We start from the raw sequence: 20,831 nt of genomic DNA, 5'->3' as shown, positions 1-20,831 counted from the left end.
AATAAGCCTGTATTCTATATGTTACCTATATTTTATATCATAAATTGTTATATGTATTCATGTTTTACATTCCTCACTTTCCAAAAAAAAAGTCTAGTTTTCTCCTGCCTCATATTTCAGGCTCCCAGGAGGCAATACAATGTGCAGCAGTAATGCTGCATTATAGAGGAGTGATCTGGAAACATAGGATATCTATCATTAAAATATATTATTCATAACAACAAACACTTCAGCATTAAGCACCGTAGGGGTTTTTAGAAATCATGCAACGTTGCATTTCCATGAACATAGACCGCAGTTTCTAAGCAATTACGTTTGTCTGCTCGCCTGTCACTCTCACTGGAAATATACAGTTTACTTTGCCTTAGATTACTTTTTGTGGATGCAGATTGTTAAATTGAGTCTTGTTTATATGGAACGTCTCAGCAAGTGGTCAATTTACAACAAACAGAATAAAAGGACTAAAGTAAAGAACATTAACTGTAAGCAGCAGCCACAGGCAAAACTAAACCTGGTTGGAATAGATTACGGCTTATGCAATGATTGATGTAAAAATGATAAATCCGACATCATATAGCGCAGGATAATCTCTTTCTTACAAAGCTAGAACCAGCCCTGTACCTCATATGGATCCTGGAGATCTCCCCATTCGTTGCTCCAATTGCTTTGCTAGATTGATTTCAGGTGTGCAGCTCGGGGTGCGAGCCCTTTGTGCTGTACCTCTTTCCCTGTAATTGCCACAGCTTCTAACAGAAGAAATAGCTGGTTACAGTTGGAAATTTACAATGAGTGCATGCGACCACCTTGGTGAGGTGGACAGAGAAATAAGGAAAAGAACAAACAGCAGTTGGTTCTACACAGATACATTTTATTGAGAAGCTCAGTGGCCATACTACATTTTTAATTACATGCCATTACAAAAGTATTCAGATCCAGGTGCCGATTTGGAAAATATAAAATATTTTTTGTAGTACAACCCCTTTAATGATCAAGCGCCATCCACGAAGAACACTAAACATCGCCTCCTGGGAAGTGCTGAAAATGTGCAATCAATATTTTTCCTTAAAAGGTATTAAGGATATTTAATTTTCAAAGAGCTAATGTGTTTCCTCATAAGAATGAGAAAAGAATATCAAAAGGGCAGAACTTTTGTAACTCTTCCAAGCCAAAAGGAGTAAATTATGCACCAAGGCGAACTGGCCATAGACCCTACAGGGAAACTTCCCAGTAGGCTGATGGCCAGGGGGCCACCCAAGCCCTTCCCACTGGATGGATACATAATAATCTGATACTCTCTGTGTTAGTTAATGGTAAGAGAAGGGGCGTAGGGGAAGCAGGGCAAACGGCTGCTTTGGGGCCCAAACTCAGAAAAAGCCCACCCAGGAGGAGGGCTAAAAGATTTTATTGTCAGGTCCCCCTCAACAGTATTATACAATGAAATTTTATCCAGAGACACTTTATATGTAGGAAACAAACAGAGCTGCTGCCAGGCCTCGTCTGAGAGAGCGATCTTGATCTTGACTAACCATAGAAGTGAGGGTTGAACGGGCGGAGTGATTTGCAAAGAAGTTCCTGGTGGCGGGGGAGTGGGGGTAATTCAAAAATGTGGTTCCCAGTCATTCCTATTTAAGCCAAGACTAATAACATTAGGTACTTTTGCACCTGGCTAGCAGCCACAGGTGCCCTACTGAATTAATTTGTATTGCTGTCCTCAGGATGGTCGTACAATTAAATACTGAAGTGAGGTAGAGGGACACAGACGCAAGCGTCTTAGGCTGCAGGCTGGAGTAGGCCTGTGTCCACCACTGGAAATGGCAACTTGAAATGGGACTAATGTATTTTATTTTTTCTTCTTTCCGAGGCCACTTGGGCAGCATACAACTGGGTGCACAATAGGGGTCATTTCTAGCGGCAGTCCAGTTAGCATGCTGCAGATAAGGCTGGCTTGTTGCTGTTGCCCACATCTCACCTCCTGAGCCCACTGCTCCATATATTAATTAGAGACAATTGCAGTCTACTTCTGTTGCCCCACCTTCTATCAATTTAGACCAGCTGACAACATGAGAGACACTTTTTGTTCCAGGTAAATGTTAAATTCCCTGTTCACTCCTGATTATGAGCCTACATCCAGAGAAAGGCCTGAGCAGCAGTGATCACTTCTGTGTCAATTGCCTATCCAGTTGCACTTCAACAACAAGGGACCACCTCGCAGTTCTACTCTTGCTTTCCTCAAAATGACCACGTGCTGCAAATAGCAAGAACTTGTTATGTACCAAGAACACCACACTACATTGCAAGTTCCTACTACTGTATTTTCAGAATGCACAATGGTCATTTCATTTCGACTAACTATTCTGAGGTTGCCCAAAGTTGAGCGAAACGTCAATATTTATTTGGTCTGGAATATTTGATGACGTACTAAATATATGAACTCATAATCTGAAGAAGTCCATGCTAAAGTTTTGGTGCTATTCCACGGTGTGAATTGGAGATCCTACATTTTGCACTACAGTTAAGCTAAGTCACTCGTAAGGCCAGCCACCAAGTTTGAGAAGCACCTCTTTAGGACTGTAGCCATGCACCTTGCAAATGTAGTAGCAATGTTTCTCACATAATTAACATCTTAGGCTACTTTCACACTGGCGTTTTGGCTTTCCGTTTGTGAGATCCGTTCAGGGCTTTCACAAGCGGTCCAAAATGGATCAGTTTTGCCCTAAAGCATTCTGAATGGAAAAGGATCCGCTCAGAATGCATCAGTTCAGTCTCCATTCCACTTTGGTGTCCGTCTGATGAAACTGAGCCAAACGGATCCGTTATGACACACAATGTAAGTCAATGGGGACGGATCCTTAGGTGCTTAAAGAGCATCTGTCAGCATGATCAACTCTATTAAACCAGGCATTTTGCCTGGTAGGGTTGATCATGCTGAGTAGAGTGATATATTTCTTTTGTCTCTAGGGTTAATAGTTACTAAGAAATATAACTTAATGTTTATGTTAATGTCCTATTTTGAGCACCAAGGTGTAGCTTGTAGTGCTTGGATCACCACAAGTGCTACGACCCTGTGCTTTGTTCACTCTCCCCTCCCTATTTGATTGACAGGGTTCTCTAGCCAGCGCCAAGTCGACTTAGTAACTCGGTGCCTGCAAAGTGGATCTGATGAGTTCTGAAAGTACTGGTCATCAGATCCACTGTGCAGGAACCATGTCACCTAAAACGACTTGCACAATTGATCTTATGCTGCTTCCCAAGCTTCCCATTGTGTTTCGTGTCAAGTCATTGAGAAGACTTGGCACTAGCGAGAGATCCCTATCAATTAATTAGGGAAGGGGGAGTGAACAGAGCACAGGGCCATAGTCCTTACAGTGCTCCAAGCGCTACAGCCAGCACCTTAGCATAAATATAAAAAGTTATATTTCTCAGCAACTCTTAAAAAGGTAGGAGACTTTGTTATATTTATAGATTGCTTACAGGTTCTCTGTACTTGAGGCAAGTTTTCTTGCCTATTATCTTGAGTACATTTCCACCATAGTGTTTCTGTCTTGCTGTTTGATGGGGCTGCTGCTCCTGTAGATGATGTCAATCAAAATGGTTCCAGTGCCAAATACTGTCCTCCCAGTTTTGCGCGCTCCCCTTATGTATTCTACTGCACAGACTCCTCATCCATCATCCTCAAAATTTCTTCATCTTGTGGTTCCTGGTACGACACAGATTCTCAAAGTACAGTCTTCTTAAAAAAATATATAATGTATATACTTGTGTCCAGACATCAACTATGTGATTATCCGCCAACCATCAATATTGTCGAGGACATCTTGTCTACTGTGAGTGCTCAGCATCTTAATAATATCTCATGTTTCATTTCTTTCAAGATACACTATAACCATATAAGTGCGCACAATGTCAGGTGCAAATAGAGAAAGAAATCTCCAGAAGCTCTGAGCGGCCATAGATTTTTCTCTGGTGGTGTTGCCTGACCAATGATGCACCGAATATATGATGGGACCTGTGCCTCGTCCGTCAGTGCAGCAGATTTCAAAAACCGGTGTAAAATGCTGGTCTTTGATAAATCTCCCCATTTGTCTTCTATTAATGTGCAAGGAAAAAAAAGCCTGCTTGAAAAAAATGCAAATATAAGTAACTGATGTTTCTGGCTTTTGCGATGTTTTCTGTGGAATAAGCAGTATTTAATGAGAATACAAGTGTCATTGACAAATTCCACATTAAGTAACCAGTAATGCAGGGTTAGCATGATTTGTCTCCGTAGATTTACTGTATACTAATAGGTTTGTACATGAGTTCTAAACAACTGTATGACAAATATTCTACAATAAAAAGTATATGATAAATTAAATACTAGGGAAGTCTTACATTGGCTATTCCTATAAAATCACGCCCTATTATTCGTTTTCAACTTCCAGATGAGAGCATGCTTAAGAAGTAAAGCGATGCCGTAAGAATCTTCTGCTTTTTCTATGCAGATCTATGTGTCTCCATGGGCACAACAACATTTAAAATAGGCCAATACTTGGCTTAGGGTGGGGGGGTTAAGGCGGGGCGATTTATCAAGTTGTACACTCCAAAATTCTAGTTTCAAAAAGTCACAAAAAAGGACTTTTGCATTTTTTGTGCTCATTTAAGCTGAGTTCACACTTCAGTTATTATAAGCCAAAATCAGGTGTGGGTCAGAAACAAACATAGGTGCAGATCTTTCCATTATGCCTTATCTCTGAGTAGGCTTCTCTACTGGTTTTGGCTCACAATAACTGATGGAAATAACTGACCAAATAACTGAAGTGTGAAGTGCGCCTTACACAAAAGTTTTGACTATTTTTATTTGACACCCCTCAAGTTCTCTCAACCAGAGTTGCATCTCTAGATATATTTAAAGATGCATCAAATTTGAAACAGCTTGTGATGTTAGTTAACTTTGGTGCAAGTAATGGTAGTCCAGACTTATGCTAGTTTCAGACCTGTGGCCAGATGTTCCAGTGGGGTGTTCCAGCAGACAATGCTGGGAATCGGCCAGACAGAGGCAAAAATCTCTGTGAGACCCAATTATAGTCAACGGGCTCGGGCAGAAAGGCAGTAGTATCCAGCAATTCAGACAACTCCGAAACAGCCTGCCGGAGTTATCTGCCGCATGTGTGAAACTAGCTTTAATAAATTCCCCTCTGTTTTCCACTGCATAGCTTTACTGTAAAGACTGAGGCAGGATGAGCAAAGTCATCTTATTATGATTAACAGGATGAGTGAATTAATGACAGCTGTATTATACTGCTGCCAACCTAGGTGAGACAGCATAGTCACAATATGCACAATTTATCCATTAATGCCTTTCAACTGCCATTCTCCAGAATTAGAGCTGCACTCAATATAATAGTCTCTCTGTCAACTATAGTTAGCCATACAAATTCAATAGCCGAATTTCTCCCTCCTAACTCACCCATACACATGCAGGTTCAGTTAAGCATTTATGTGTTGTCAGTTTGGAGAGAGGAGAAAGCTGCTGCCAGACACTTCTGGCAGCGACTTATTTCCTGGAATAAACAAGGATCAGGCGAAAATATTTAGTTCGCCCGATTCTCCCCTGACATCATTTGTTAGGGTAGAGTCAGGAGTTCCCCATACACAGTTCTCTTTTACAGACCCACATCTAATTATTAAAGCCAAAATTAAATTAACCTCAAATGATTGGTAGATTTCGTTATATACTTTTTTGTTGATTAGAATATAAAACAAAATAGTTTCTAAATGGAGGAGGGATATTAAAAGGGTCAAAGTGTAGTGACTGTGCTGTATTACTGCAGCTCAGCTCCCCTGAGGGGAGCCCGGAAAACCCCTTTATCTCCTTTACTACCAGCGCTATACAAATACGGTGCTGGTGGGTCTTTAAACATGGTGCCCACTACACGTTTCACAGAGCAGCAGCCCGCGGCTAATGTCCATGACCAGCAATAATGCCGATTGCGCACATTACAGCCTTTAGGTGCTGTGATCAAGTGTGATCATGGCACCTAAAGAGTGGAAAACCTGGAAGCGCTTGATTCTTGGTTAATATCGGCCTCCCCGTGCAGGGATTGTGTGGCAATTGGGGATGCCGGTAATTTATTGTAATAAACTGGGCCTCTCTGAAGAGCCCCAGCAGGTTCTCTTACCCCCAAAAATTGAATAAAATGTGATCAAAAAGACACACACTCCAAAATGGTATCAATAAAAACAAAAAATGAACTCCCACACAGCTCAGTGGACATCATTTTACAAAAGTTATGGGTGTCAGAATATGGTGATGTAAAAAAAAAAAAAAAAAAAGTTTTTATTTTTAAAGTTTTCATTTATTTTTTCAGTATTTAGATATATAAAACCTCTACATATGTGTTATCCTTGTAATTGTACTGACCCAGAGAATGAAGTGCACAGGTCATATTTGCTGTAGTAGGGACAAACCCTGTAAAACTGTGGAGGAATTGTGTTTTTTTCCCCAATTCCACCCCATTTGGAATTTTTCCCCCGCTTCCCACTACATAGTATGAACACACCCCCTTTTTCAGCCCTCCACCTTCATGTGAACTGTCTCCTTACATCGGACTGTTAAGTCTTTGATTTTATGGACTTTGTACCTTGGACTTTTGCACTTTATGAATTCTATGCTAGATTTAATGCATGAATTCAAATGGGATTGTTTGTACTTTATTCAAGAAGCAAGATATAACATTTACAATTGCAAGATTCTGTCAGAATCATGTGCAAAACGATGAGGAAAAACTGGAATTATTTTTTTTCATTTTAACACAAGGCCACCAGAGCGGTTTCTAGGTAAAATTTCTCTCAGGGCGAGTGTCAAAAAAACTCCCCCCCCATCAAAACTGCTTGATGAAATTATATCAGAAGAGTACTTGCAACCGTCTCACCATATATTATTTTTTTTTTTTATGCTTAACACAACATTTATTGAGAGCAAAAGAAAATCATAAATTACTGCTTAAACTGCTAAAAGTCGCAGGCAGAGTGGTACAGGAGAACTGCAGTATAAAGGAAGGCAATACCCTTAGAAGAGTAGTCATGAAATACAATCATCAATAATGTACAAAACCCAAAAACTGTCATGTTAGCAGGTCTCAACTAGCACACGCAAGTAAATGTACAAAAACCAAGTAACATATAAAACCAGATTCAAAGCATAGATGGCAAGGCGGATTACTGTATACTGTACATACAATGTATGGAGGTTACACCATGCCGGACAATATAACCTCTGTGCCATGCTGTACAATAGACAGTATAACCCCTACACAGTGTAGAGGTATACTGTATATTGTGTGGCACAGTGTAGGCTATATGTGTATAACATGAACATATTTCACATGAAAACTTACAATTACTTGGCTTGGCCCTTGGGGATCTCGGACACCACTTCACCACTTTGGCAGGGGGCTCGGTGGAGCTGATGTTGTGCTTTATCCTAATGAGAAAGATTTCATAATAAGGGTTTGGAGAAGGGGCAGAGGGATAGCAGAGCAGGGAGAGGCTGGTGCTGCTACTAGGGGATCATACCATAGGGGAATAATAAAGCCCACCATAATGCCCCCCCAGTAGAATTAATTCTCCTTATAATGTTCAAAACATACCCCCTTGTAATGCCCCCAGTTGAGCTAATGTTCCCATAATGTGCCAATATACACTGCGTGCAGAATTATTAGGCAAATGAGTATTTTGACCACATCATCCTCTTTATGCATGTTGTCTTACTCCAAGCTGTATAGGCTTGAAAGCCTACTACCAATTAAGCATATTAGGTGATGTGCATCTCTGTAATGAGAAGGGGTGTGGTCTAATGACATCAACACCCTATATTAGGTGTGCATAATTATTAGGCAACTTCCTTTCCTTTGGCGAAATGGGTCAAAAGAAGGACTTGACAGGCTCAGAAAAGTCAAAAATAGTGAGATATCTTGCAGAGGGATGCAGCACTCTTAAAATTGCAAAGCTTCTGAAGCGTGATCATCGAACAATCAAGCGTTTCATTCAAAATAGTCAACAGGGTCGCAAGAAGCGTGTGGAAAAACCAAGGCGCAAAATAACTGCCCATGAACTGAGAAAAGTCAAGCGTGCAGCTGCCAAGATGCCACTTGCCACCAGTTTGGCCATATTTCAGAGCTGCAACATCACTGGAGTGCCCAAAAGCACAAGGTGTGCAATACTCAGAGACATGGCCAAGGTAAGAAAGGCTGAAAGATGACCACCACTGAACAAGACACACAAGCTGAAACGTCAAGACTGGGCCAAGAAATATCTCAAGACTGATTTTTCTAAGGTTTTATGGACTGATGAAATGAGAGTGAGTCTTGATGGGCCAGATGGATGGGCCCGTGGCTGGATTGGTAAAGGGCAGAGAGCTCCAGTCCGACTCAGACGCCAGCAAGGTGGAGGTGGAGTACTGGTTTGGGCTGGTATCATCAAAGATGAGCTTGTGGGGCCTTTTCGGGTTGAGGATGGAGTCAAGCTCAACTCCCAGTCCTACTGCCAGTTTCTGGAAGACACCTTCTTCAAGCAGTGGTACAGGAAGAAGTCTGCATCCTTCAAGAAAAACATGATTTTCATGCAGGACAATGCTCCATCACACGCGTCCAAGTACTCCACAGTGTGGCTGGCAAGAAAGGGTATAAAATAAGAAAATCTAATGACATGGCCTCCTTGTTCACCTGATCTGAACCCCATTGAGAACCTGTGGTCCATCATCAAATGTGAGATTTACAAGGAGGGAAAACAGTACACCTCTCTGAACAGTGTCTGGGAGGCTGTGGTTGCTGCTGCACGCAATGTTGATGGTGAACAGATCAAAACACTGACAGAATCCATGGATGGCAGGCTTTTGAGTGTCCTTGCAAAGAAAGGTGGCTATATTGGTCACTGATTTGTTTTTGTTTTGTTTTTGAATGTCAGAAATGTATATTTGTGAATGTTGAGATGTTATATTGGTTTCACTGGTAAAAATAAATAATTGAAATAGGTATATATTAGTTTTTTGTTAAGTTGCCTAATAATTATGCACAGTAATAGTCACCTGCACACACAGATATCCCCCTAAAATAGCTAAAACTAAAAACAAACTAAAAACTACTTCCAAAAATATTAAGCTTTGATATTAATGAGTTTTTTGGGTTCATTGAGAACATGGTTGTTGTTCAATAATAAAATTAATCCTCAAAAATACAACTTGCCTAATAATTCTGCACTCCCTGTAAAATACCCCTTCTCAGTGCCCCGTAGATGATCCCATAGTGCTCCTCTCCCCCTTCCCCATAGTACCCACATAATGTGTCCCTATAAAGAGCCCCCATATACAATACCCCTTCTTTTTAGCCTCAGTAGATGCCCCTATAGTGCCACCCAATAATGTGCCAGTAATAAGTGCCCCAATAGATGCCCCCCAATCATGTGCCAGTAAGATGTGCCCCCATAGATGCCCCCAATCATGTGCCAGTAATAAGTGCCCCCATAGATGCCCCCAATCATGTGCCAGTAATAAGAGCCCCCCCACCATCATATGCCAGTAGCCAGAGTGCCCCCCTATCATGTGCCAGTTGCCCCCCCATCATGTGCCAGTAGCCCCCTTATCAAGTTCCAGTAGCCCCCTTATGTGCCAGTAGCCCCCCATGTGCCAGTAGCCCCCCTTATGTGCCAGTAGCCTCCTATCGTGCCAGTAGCCCCCCGTATGTGCCAGTAGCCCCCTTATGTGCCAGTAGCCCCCCTTATGTGCCAGTAGCCTCCTATAATGTGACAGTAGCCTCCTATCATGTGCCAGTAGCCTCCTATCATGTGCCAGTAGCCCCCCTTATGTGCCATTAGCTCCCCTTATGTGCCAGTAGCTCCCCTTATGTGCCAGTAGCCCCCCTTATGTTCCAGTAGTCCCCCTTATGTTCCAGTAGTCCCCCTTATGTTCCAGTAGTCCCCCTTATGTGCCAGTAGTCCACCTTATTTGCCAGTAGTCCCCCTTATGTCTGTGCCAGCAGCCCCCTTATGTGGCAGTATTGTAATTTGTACATATATATAAAAAAATAAAAATAAATGTATACTTACCTCCTCCAGTGATGCAATGCAGGCCCCTTTCGGACTGTGTCCCTCGCTGGCTCAGGCGGTGCGATGAGGAACAGGGAGGGGAACAGGGAGGGGACACACCTATCAGAGGAACAGGGAGGGGACACACCTTTCCCTCCCCTGCCACAGCTCAGACATTTGTATCGCCGTCCTGAGGATGGCGATACAGAGGACTATGAGATGAGTGAGCGCTTCCACAATGAAAGTGTAGCGCTCACGCTCATCTCCTGCTGTGCCCTGCCGGCGCCCCCCTTCTGACAGCGCCCCGGGCGGCCACCCGGCCCACCCGGTCCAAGAAACGGCCCTGAAGGCCGCAACATAAAATGTTCAAAAAAGTGAAACAATCTGAAGACTTTCTGAATGCATTGTTTATTTCCTAAATAAAAACAAATTATTATTATTAATAATATTATGGCTAACCCTATTTTTAATTTAAAAACATCAATACAAAAGAAGCAAATAATTTAAAATAATAATAAAAAAAGGAAAACAAATCTAATGTAAAAAATTGTTCTCTACAGTAGTGTGTCCTAGGAGACATTTCTTCTAGGACAGACATTTCTTCTCTCCTTTCTCATACTCTTGTGTCTGGATGCTGAAGAAGCATGCCATCCCTCTGCTAAACCCTGCACAGAATCCAGACTGGCCATGTTGGCAGAATATTTTACTACTGATTACTTTTATTGTTCATTTACACCCAGGAGCTTTACGTTATGTTTTGGTCACTACTGTACATTAAATAAATAAAAATTATTTCAGTCTGTGAGTGCAAATGATTCTTTTTAATTTGCTATGATGACATTATTCCCATCCTATTTTAGATTATTGTAAAGCTGATTTATATACTCAATACATAAACAACCCATTCCCAAAAAATTTATAATACTCCGAACTATAAGTACATGTTAAAGAGTCACTGAGTTATCATACATTTTTTGTGCTGAAACCCAGAGAGAGAAGCTCTGACAAAATAACAAATCATGCTGTACTATTTTGTCCAGTAAAATTCCAGGCTCATTGATGGGAACCTGATGGGACCCATTATAGCCTTGATGGACTTATGTCTTTTTTCAACCGCATTAACTATGCAACTATATAGTCAATGGTATCTGTTGGTGTCTGTGTTGTCCCTGATTATTTTTCTGCTCCTGTGATGGAGCAGCGAAAATCACTAGCCCTGATGAGAACATAACTTTAGTAGGGAATTTATTAACAGCTTTCAGTTTTTTGGCTTAACAAAAATCACAAATTGTACTGAAAAAGTCAAACTCTCTAAAACAGTTAAAAGAATTGCCATAGTTTACCAGGAGGGAGAATAATTATGAGACATTTATAAATACAAAGACAAAATATTGGCACCGATTTTAGCTCAGATCTATGAGCAGGTGTTGATTTTATTATCTGATTTTAGGAGGGCTGTGCCATTTAATAATTTTTTAGCAAATCAATCTAATTAAAATTCTGTAGAGGATAGGATATACTGGACATTTCCCATGGAAGGCAGGGTAGAGTAAATCCAGCTATACCACAAGAGCCTGGTTTGGAATATTCTCATTATCCAGGCTGTTTGACGCTCATCTAGTTATAGGGAGATGTGCTATTGAAGCGAGAAATAGAGCTATTTGTGTCTTCAAGAACACTTGACAGATTTAATATAATCTTAGGAGATGATGGCAAGCTTCCTCAGTAGAATCTGAAACTGTTCATTTTCTTTTTGTAAAAATCCCCACCTGGGCAGTGGATGGTACAATAAAGGAAGAGGACCTGGGGAATATACAGTTCTATATGTACTGGAACACTCAGAAAAACTCTACTTAATGCAACTATAGCTGTCAATAATTGACACAAATGTGCAAAGCTTACTGCTGCTTAAAATAAACATAAAGGCTATGTACACCTTTAGGGGCAATTGTTTTTTTTAGTATTGCATTGTATTTATTTTGAGCACAAAACCATTGTTTCAGTTGGTCTTTATTAAAAATGTTGAGCCATTTTCTTTGTATAGCACTGAGATGCTCTAGTAGTCTGCTGTCTGTTTTCACTGTGTTAAATCAGGCAGCTCAACTGATGGCTCCTTATCTCTGATCTCTGACCTCCTTATAGCTCAATTCATTATAGCTCAATTCTTATCTTACTGATAAGAATGCAGCTTAAATAAATGATTGACTTGTTAATGGTTTAGAGATAAGGTTTATTGGCTGACCAGCACAAAGTCAAAGTACCATTCTCAAAACTAGACAGTTAACCCTTTGTGACAGAACAGCTCGCAATTTTTATATAAAGACCAATTGAAAAAGTGAATTTTAGCCCACAAAATTGCCCCCGAAGGGTTGTCCAACTTTATAGCCTCTTTTAAATTTGGTCAGTACTGCACTATAACAAAACAAAAAACATACTCCCTGCTGCTCTGCTCCTGTGTTGAGGGCCCGATCTGCACTCTCTCTGTTCCTCAGAAATGCAAATCACTGGCCTCAGCGTAGCATGTCAAGGTTGGGTCACATACTGCTTTGGGACAGATCACCACTGAGGCTAGTAATTGGCTGCAGCAGCACACTTTGTGGGCGAAATTGTATTTTTACCAGCCCTTGTTGGAGGGAACATATATTACATAGATTTTTTTTATAATGTGCATGTTTCCCCCAGGAAGGGCACTGTAAAAGGTTAATTATTGCTGCAGCACTTAACTTACTATTATTTAGTGCAATGTTGTGGTTAAATGCTTGTTTTTCCCAAGTTATGTAAGTGTACTGGCAACAACATAGTTAAAATTTGTTTATCATTCAGGTTGTCAGTGTGATCGACCCAGGAGACTACCCCCTGTTTACTTATTTAGAGGAGTCTAGCGTTTTTAGAAGAAGACAGACTTGCATGAGGGAAGCCCAGCAGACAAGGTCTCAAGTTGCAGAGAATTGCCATCTCTGATCCTTAAAAGAACAGTTCCATCAATAAAGTCTCGAGAAGGTCTAGAACCTTCAAGACTGTGTAAGATAGAGCCAGTAAGGTACACACTGTTTATGGCCAGAGAACGTACTGCTGTCAGAGGCATAGAATGCTCAAGCACCTGCCAGAATTGGATACGGACTGGCCATTCGTGTCTTAATCTGTACCCCTCAGTTTGGGAACTGCAGTAAGACTTAAAAACCTAACTGCATGCCTATGGTTACTTGAAAAGATTGTAAGGAGAATATATATATATATATATATATATATATATATATATATAGCGAGTCTGAAAGTACTACTACCTCCATCATTGTGTCACTTTGCTGCTACTTGTACTAAAACTCTCATCATCTACTCAGTAAGGAGACTTTATTTATTACAACCCACAGGCCTGATCATTGTCATCATACTCCGCCATTGCTGCATCCACCCTCCTTCCTTGCACCCTGACCAAACATCTACCATCAAGGGCACCCCAACTACCACTAGGCAGGAGCCCTATTATTAGGGTGTGGCCCAGGGAAAGAAATGGTGCGTCCTTTCACTGCACAGCCCCAGGAGGTTCCAGAAGGAGGACTGCCAATATGAACTGTGAGCACTACTACCCCGCTCAGGGACACAACTAACACTCCCATCCTCTGCTCCCTTTCCTAGGCTTGTCGCCTGCAAATGTAAATAAAGTCTTCAGAATACTATAGCAATATGGATGCCTAATAAATGTAGGTGATTTGCTTTTGGGTAATGTTTGTGCAATTAATTGTATTTTATGCAAAACTATTGCTGGTTTTATTTTTTTGATGTTTTTTAAATCTGATCAAGGGATTACTGTTTTGCCCGTTTTACTCTTATAATGTCTTGGCATACTTAGCATAATATATTATGATCTGTCTTAGGGCTCGTTCACAAGAACATATTTTGCGTTCCGTATACGGACTGTTTTATGCGTTCCGCATATGATCCGTATACGGAACCATTCATTTCAATGGGTCCGCAAAAGATGCAGACAGCACTCTGTGTGCTGTCCGCATCCGTTGCTATGTTCCGTGACCCTGCAAAAATTATGAGTCCTGTCCTATTCTTGTCCGTTTTGTGGACAAGAATAGGCATTTCTATAATGGGCCTCCTCTTCCGTTCCGCAAATTGCGGAAGGCACACTGGCGGCATCCGTTTTTTGCAAATCCGCAATTTGCGGACCGCAAAAAACGACACGGTCGTGTGAACAAGCCCTTGCAAGCAGTTGTGAGGACATAGGGGGCTAGTTCTGGTTGACCATGTCATGGTCTCTCTTGACCACGTCAATCAAAAGGTTAAACAGCTGTGATGTGACCCATGCCAAGTCCCCACTCAATGGATGCCAGTGTAGCACTTTTTGTGGTGTGATGTAAAAACGTGGCACTCTAGAATTAGGCCCCTTAAAGGCTGCAGTAAAAAATTCATGTTTGCTTTCGTAAAGGGGTTAATAAATAGAGAGGAGGAAACTTTCCTTTAAATTCTTGTTTCTAAGCAACAGGAAATGGACTCATTGCAGCTTTGAATTAAATGGAAAACAAGATCAATGAATCATACTTTTACATTGTAGTTACAGTATCCAAGCAGTTATTCTTTAGTCACATCATTATCCTTAAGACAATCGCAGAAGCCCACATGTGTTCCAGAAGAGAGGGCACAACCTATTAGTGGCTTGAGATAATCTCCATATTGTCATTCTCCGTTCAAATAGAGGTTATCTACGAGGTGCAGCAATCATTGCTTGTTTGCTGATTTAATCCACCCTCTTAGTAAAATCACCATGGCAAATTCGGGTTCAAGGATTTGTGAATGAACACTCCATATCCATAAGAATATAGATAAATGTGCTTATTGGATAATCAGTGATGGGGCAGAGAACAGATGATTGCCTGGATCAAAAGTATTCAATGAAAATAAATTAACAAACGCTAAATAACCCCAGAGCGCTTTTTTTTTTTTTAAAGGGGGTGTCCTATCCAATTTGGAAGACCGTGCCTTAGAAGTAAGCAACATGTTCCTATGTTATTTCCATGGGAAGCAGCTGCCCCTTCCTCTTACATGGAGATGGAGATGGATGGGAAAGCTTCTAAAACAATGTCATAACAAGTTGGCAAGAGTGGCCAAAGAGAGCATACGGGATGGGAAAATATCTTTATAGGGGTTGACTAAACGCATATTTTGACCTCTAAAGGAGTTGTCAGAATTATTTCAAAAACTCGGGCAAGGCAGCATTTGCGATAAAATAATAAAAGAACATATACTCACCTATTTTATCCCTTGCTCTGATCCTCCCCACCCCTGCAGCAATGACATTAGCGGTGATGTGCTTGTACTTCAGACACTGAATATGGCATATGACAACTGAAGGGAATATCGGAACATCAGCACTGAAAGCAGAGGGGAATAAAATAAGTATTTTTTATTTTGCTATTTTATCACAAATGCTGCCTTGCCAGAGTTGTTTAAATAATATGGACAACTCAAACAAAGCTAATTTTGGCTGCAACTTTTTTAGTTTTTTCACCTCCGACCCTCCATCTTTCTGCCGATATAGCTGTACATGGGTTTGTTTTTTAATACAATGTTAATGTTCCATATAATATATTGAGAAGTGGTTAAAAATTGTCCCAAAAATATATATTTTTTTTTACAGCATACACTGCAGAAGCAAGGCATGTTAAGTTTATTTTGTGGGTCAGACCGACTAATGCGATAGTATATTTGCAAAACAAATTCCATACTGGCTTTGGGATATATTTATAGTAAAGATTATTGGATATGGCAATACCACACTTTATTTTTATTTTTTTATATGATGCAGAGGGGAGTTTTTATTTATTTTTTATATTGGTATTTTTTATATTTAAAATTTTATTAAACTGTTTTTAGTCCCCCAAGAAACTGTCATTGAAACTGATCAGCACTCCATGATTGTGTAACAGGGTGATGAGGAGACAGAGGAAGCCCTCTCTCTCATTCTAACTGCTCTGATGGTGCTTTTGACCATGGAATCCAAGGCATTAAATGGCTTGGATTGATTGAAAACGCCTTTATTACAATCAAATCCTCAAAAACATACATACTTAGTACTGCAACGCAGCCAAGGCCACAAGGCAGCACTTAATAAATACTTACAATCGTCTTTCATAGCATGGTATTGTTATGTAAAAGCAACGGCTAACGTAGACTACACATCACAATGCATGCTACACTAGCATTCCTATTCAATCCCAAATGAACATTAACCTTTCAACAAAAGCATTTAGACAGTGATGAGGGGTTGGGGATGGGAAGGAGGGGGTAGGGAGGGGAAATCACATGCCCAAAGCTTCATTGAAAGGACAGACACAAACAGGGGGAGAGGGGGAAAGAGAGGGGTTTAGTCCTCTTCTTCATCATTGACATCCAAGATGTTGTAGTCCCGCAACAGGCTGTAGATAAGCCTGCGGTAGTCCAGGACGGACATGCTCTCCCTCCTGAGAATAAGCTGATTTCTGGAAAGCCATATAGTGTCCTTAAAACAGTTCATAAGGCACCAGGCCTCCTGGATGGCCCCAACAATATGAACCCCAGGAAAAAGTCCATACAACACTGATGTGTTGCAGGCTGTTCCTGAGCACAGAGTCTTTAAGTTCATGTTCCAGGGAATCCAAAAGGCCCTGCACAAAGGGGAACTCCCAAAACAGGTGGTAAGATGTTTCCTCCTTGAAATGGCAACTGGAGCAGTACCGGGTTTTGCACAGGTTGCCGGCATACATAAATGACCAAATCGGTAATCCTCCCTGAATGGCCATCCATGACAAGTCCTTGTGCCCTTTGGTTAACCTGTCTGACGACACACCTGTCTGACGACTCCACCGCGTCCATTTCTCTGATTAGCTTGGGGATTGTCTTAGGCTTTGACAAGTTGGGCTTGAGGCCCTACAGTTGATGTTCCCTCACAAACTTGACAACATCTCTGTAATACCAGGGAGCGTCCCAATTGTCTCAGCCCAGACCCCACCAGAGGGGCAGGAAGGAAGAAGGAGGAAGAAGCGAGACATGGCCTTGCCCGCAGAACCATTTGCAGTTCTCAGAGTCTGGCGAATGCTGTCACAAACAAAGGCGATCTGCAATAATGTGGGAAGGTCTGGACTACCCTTTCCATCCTTGCGGGGCTCTTTGTACATGATGGCTCGCTTTACTCTGTCCATTTTGGATCCCCAAACAAAGCGAAACACTGTCCTGGTGATGGCCCCTGAGATGGTGACAAGAGGGGGCCATGCCTGTGCGGTGTACTGTAGCACAGGCAGAACTTCGTTACGCAGAATGAGTGCTTTGCCCTCAATAGTGAGCTGTCTGAGACTCCACAGTCCAATCCTTTGGTTAACCTTGGCCAAGCGTTCTTCCCAAGACTTGAGGGCTGCACCTTCCTTCCCGAACCAGACTCCCAAGATCTTGATGAAGTCTGATTTGATGGAAAATGGGAAGGGGGCAGAAGAAGCCAGTTGCCAGTCCCCGAAGAGTATGGCTTCCGACTTCCCGCAGTTGACTTTGGCCCCTGAAGTTTGTCCGAACTCCTCGCAGGTCTGGACAAGTGCAGTCACCGAACACGGGTCAGCTCAGAAGACGGTCACGTCATCCATGTTAAATGGCTTGGATTGGTGTCACCTCAAAATAGGGCCATTATAGGCTTGTAAAGGCTGTATAACGCAGATGGCACACGCTGTATATGCAGGGCTAGTCTCCTGCACTCTCTCCATACTGTCCCTTGCGGCCTATGATGTACTCATTGGCTGAGACTGTGTTACAACTCCTTGTCTTCTCCCCAGTTTATGGGCAGGTAATTACAGGCATTGTCTCACTTCAGCAAATGGCATTTATCATGTAGACAAAGTTAATACAATACACTTACTAATATATTGTGATTGTCCATACTGCCTCCTTTGCTGGCTTGATTCAATTTTTCCATCACATTATACTCAATTACAACGGCGGTCCAGCAGCAGGGGCTGTGCTTGCACACTGTAGGAATATAATTTTTTTTTAGTCAGCAAAGGGGGCAATATGGACAATCACAATACATTAGTAAAGTGCCTTGTATTAACTTTGTCTACATGATAAATGCCATTTGCTGAGTGAGACAACTCCTCTAAGCACTACAGCCTAGCATTTTGTAATTATGGTCTTGCTTTTATCTGTTTCTGCCCCTCGGACACTACTATGTCAGCAGTATTGCATTTGAGGGCACTAGTCACCACTGTAAGTACAGTAATGGGGGTGTTTTGGGCAGCAGCGTGCACAGTATCACAGCATCAGGGAGTTTGCTACAGAGTGTTGTGATGGGCTGCAGAAATGAAGGGCCAAAAATATCTGGGCAAAAAAAATCTGCAGTGGTCAGGAGGGGTTGTCATGGCAGTCTAGGTTGGATGGAGAAGAAAGGGAAAGTGGATGACTCCAATAAGAGAGGGCATCTGTGAGTCACTAGGTGCAACTGTTGTGTTTTCTGCATTTGGCTTAGTCTGATCAGTAGTGTTCTCTTATATTGTATGCAATGTGATAATATTCTGCCGGCCACTTGTGTAGACTACTAAATGGTTACTATAAGGTTGTATAATTGGCCTTTTTACAGTGGTAGCATACACTTTTTACTGATTGAATTAGTGATATCACTTTATTTATTATTTTAGTGTTAAAGGCATTATCCAAGACTATTAAATGCCCCCCATAGGCCCAGGCCCCTCACGGGTGACGCTAGGGAGGCTCCCCACCATCACCACCTGCCATTGGCTGCTCCCCTCGACACTGTATGTTTTCATCCGTGCATGGGGAGAAGCAGCAGCAGTGTGGGATCAGGAGCGGTGCAGGGAACCAGGGGCCAGGTAAGTATATTCATTATGAGGGGCCCGGGTGTATGGGGGGCATTTAATAGTCTTGGATAACCCCTTTAAATAAAATGTGTTTAGATTATTTGCCTTTTAGCAAATATAAGTTCTGCATGAATTGATTTTACAAAATCACCTCTTTGATAAGATCACCCAGATGTTTTTCTAGAATGGGGCCCCTCCCCTCTTATCTGGTCTTACTGGCTACCATGTCTTATATACAGTTATGGCATATCCTGTGAATACATGGAGTTTGGATCTGAGTTGCAATTACTTCCTTAATTAACATTATAATGGCAATAGTTCCAATCCAGTATCAAACGATCACTGCTTTGACTGGTTTTTTAGAACCAAAGGAAAGGCAAAACATATGTAGATCTTCTGTCCTGGATCCAGATAGCATAAAAATAAAGGCAGCACTACCAGTTAGTAGATCCCATGATGAGTTCCATTCAGTGACGGTGCAGGCATTGTTAGACCTTAGCCATAAGCCCCAACAAGTACTGTATTGAAGAGTACTGCAACACTCCAAGTCTTGAGTCCGTATTTATAAAGATTTTTCACCAAAGCATGTGAAATGTTTCGACTACAACTAGTCTTCATCAAGCTTGAGAAAGACTGGTTGTAGTCGAAACGCTGCACATGTTTTGGTGAATAAATCGTTATTAACATAGATTCAAGACTTGGAGTGCTGTATTATTCTGTCATGGAGGCATGTTGCTTAAATTGTATATGACTGACATCATGATACACCATATTTGCAGATACAGTATCTATAAATGACTGTAGTAAAGATGATTGCGAGCCTGTGACTATATCGTTATTACACAAATCGTCAGATCCCATGAAGGATGTCTCAGAGGGAATTAGTTTAACAGGGATCTGGAAGCATTATCTCTTCATGATAGACATGTTTTCTTATCAGATCAGGGTAGACCTGATATTAAACACATAGATTTTCCATGTTGTCATTGGCAGCTTGTAATATATCATGACATATCAACGATTTTTATATTAAGTAGTTTTTATCACTAACCTTTCAAGCCCTTACAAGTATAGACTGAACTTCCATTAAGGATTTCTTGTCATTCTTATCACTGTCTGCAGAATTTTTTTTCTAATCTTATTATGTAGTTGTATAAGACGTACATTGCAAGCAGTGGTGTCTTGGTAAGCAGGACTCAAAAAGTTATTCCACTTTTAAAATGATGTGTTCAGATTGGAATATGTGCCATCTGCAAAATCTGATGCACCAGCTCCAAATGAAAACAAAGAGGGCCTTATGTACATGATGTGTCCGCTCTTAAAGGGGTTGTCCTACCACAAATACTTATCCCCTATCCACAGGATAGAGGATGCATTCTTATCAGCAGGGGTCCAACTGCTGGGGCCTCTGTTGAGAGCTTAGTCCTCTCACCCAGTTAAGCCAGTACTCTCTGCTCTGCACTGATGAGGGGCAATCAGGCCCGGACTGGCCTGACGGAATACTGGGAAATTTCCCGCTAGGCCGGCAGGCCTGAGTGCCGCAAGGCCGCGGCCCTGGTGACAAGTGGGGGCGGCCCGCGGCAGGGCACAGCAGCAGGAGATGAGCGCTTCCATTGTGGAAGCGCTCATCTCCATAGTCATCTGTATCACCGTCCTCTGGACAGCAATACAGATGTCTATGCTGCGGCAGGGGAGGGAGAGGTGTGTCCCCTCCTGTTTCTCTGATAGGCTGCCGGCCTAGTGCTGGCAGCCTATCAGAGGCCGGTGCAGGCGGCGCGATGACGTCATCGCGCCGCCTGAGCTGTATAGCGAGGGACACAGGCCGGAAGAGGCCTGCATCGCATCGCTGGAGATAAGTACAAGTGTTTTTTTTTTTTATATAGGTACAATACTGGCACATGATAAGAGGGGACTACTGGGCTGGCACATGAT

Source organism: Bufo bufo, chromosome 3, assembly GCF_905171765.1.
Source record: "Bufo bufo chromosome 3, aBufBuf1.1, whole genome shotgun sequence".
NCBI lineage: Eukaryota > Metazoa > Chordata > Amphibia > Anura > Bufonidae > Bufo > Bufo bufo.
The sequence above is the reverse complement of the archived record's forward strand: the minus strand, read 5'-3'. Positions refer to the sequence as shown.